The sequence below is a fragment of the Elaeis guineensis genome, chromosome 9 (assembly GCF_000442705.2).
Source record: "Elaeis guineensis isolate ETL-2024a chromosome 9, EG11, whole genome shotgun sequence".
Lineage (NCBI taxonomy): Eukaryota > Viridiplantae > Streptophyta > Magnoliopsida > Arecales > Arecaceae > Elaeis > Elaeis guineensis.
In genome coordinates, this window is record NC_026001.2 from 6,068,741 (window position 1) to 6,071,134 (window position 2,394).

Below are 2,394 nucleotides of genomic sequence, written 5' to 3' on the forward strand. Positions count from 1 at the left end.
CTAATAGTTTCTTCAAACTTTTCAACTCTTTTAGGAGTTATAGTCTAATATGCTACACTATCCCTTATATTCTCAAGACTATTTTTTATCACATCCAAACCATCTTTGACAATCAAATTTAAAATATAAACACAACAACGCATGTGTAACATGGAACCAGATTGCAACAAGTAATCAGTTTGTAATTTATCTTTCACAATATCAATCAAAGCATCATTCGTTGAATAGTTATCCAAAATAATAATTGATAATTTTGTATCCATATTTCAATCCAATAAATAAACAACCAATACTTTAGCAAGAATATCACTAGTATGCAGATAAGGCACATAGATAAATCTATTAAAAATTTAATAATTCATAATCAAAAAATAATCACATAAGTATAAAATATTATAAAATGGCACTAAAAAAATATTAAAGAGTTCGGTACCTCAAAAGTTGGCTTTGTAAAGTCCATAAGTTATCAATAAAATATGCTGTGACGGTTATAAATTCCTTCTTTTGGGTTGAAGCTATCTATATGTCTGTTGTTATGGCAACTCTACTACCATTATTTTCTAAGATCTTCGTCATCTTGTTTCTTTTAAAGTCATAGATCTTAAAAATATTATTTTTTATAGTGTTGCGAGATGGACACTTGAAAAGTGGTTGAAGTGTATTAAAATTTTTTTTAAACAGATCATGATCTACCATCGAAAGAGAATATTCATGTACTATGATAATAGAAATCAAGTCTCTCCTTGCATTTGCTTCATCAAAAGCATGATTAACTATATCTCCTTTAACATTCGTATTTAACAGTATTTGTCTTATGTCCTTTGCGCTTCTTTTCGGACAAGATTTTATGTGTTGATATAAATGATTTGTTCCATGCTTCGAAGACTTCCTAAGTAACTTGTGACAATAATTGCATTTTGCTTTATCCATTCTATTAATTTTTTTCTTTGTAAAGTAATTCCAAACCTCCATGCTTTATAGTTGAGTCATGTGCATCTGCTACAGAAATCGGTTCAGATGAAGTACTCACGGCATTCGGTGTAGATGTAGGAGTTGTACTAAAAGTGAAAGTTTCTTGTGGTATTGAAGGATTAGATCCTTCCTCTACTCCTTGAGAAGAATCTCCATTTTTGGGATCATGAGAGCTAAATATTTCTTCCGATGTCATTAATAAATTGCCATGAGAAAATTATGCACAAAATATAAATAAGCAACTATTTCATAAATTTATAATATTTTATATACCTATACAGCTTCAGAGATATGCAGATAGTAAAAGATTATAATATAATTTTTTAATATTAATTCAGGATAACAAATGAATAGTAGGATTGGTAATGTCTATGGAGTACTTATCAATGGAACAGAGGACTGGTAACTTTAATAATTTTTATTTCTCTTTCAAATTATCATATGTGATGTATAGCAATCACAGTAGGAACAAAGTAAAATAAAATCTGAGAGCACCTCCTTCGTCCCAAGTTTTTTTCATCTTTTTGGTTTCCTAATGTTTTCAAGCAAGGGCGACGGGACTGGACCTGAGGTGGTGAGTAAGGGTGGCACAGCTACAGGGCTTCACATGAGACGATGAGTAGAGGCAGCAGAGTGGCGGTGAGCAAGCCTATAGGGTTGGACGTAAGGCGAGCAAGCATGGTGGGGCTGGACACGAGGCGAGCAGGGGCGGCGGGGTTGGACGGAGGTGGTGAGCAGGGGCAGCGTACCTGCAGGGCTTCATGTGAGGCGGTAGAGTGGCGACAAGCAGGGCCTGTGGCGCTTGATGCGAGGTAAGTAAGGACGGTAGGACTAGATGCGAGGTGGTGAGGGCGTGGCTATGGGGCTTCACGCGAGGTGGCGAGCAAGGGCGGCGACTGTGAGCAAGTCACGAGGTGACGAACAGGCTTCAGGCTTGATGCGAGGCGAGCAAGGGATGACTGGACGGTGCGGAGGCATGGCTGGATGGCAAGGCAGCACGACGAGACAGGCACGATGATGCGGCAAACAAGATTCCAATCTCCAGATTCAGAAGGGAGAAGAAAATTAAAGAATAGTGTTAGGGATTTAGGTTTAGGGTTACTGCTGTGGTTACTGGTTAGGATATTTTAATATATTATAATATATTTTATCAAAAAATATATATTATAATTATTAATTTAGAGTTTAGATATTATAATTAATAATTTTGAGTTTATTCTAATTAAATTTAGATATTAGAATACTAATAGATAATATAATTTTGAGTTTATTTTCAATTGAGTTTGTACAATAGACATTAATTGGTTAATGGTTTGCTTGCTAAACTTATTTTATAAAATTACTATAATTTAACGTAATACTTTACACTTATTATACACTTATATTATAAAAATAAATACTATAGTTTATATAATACTTATA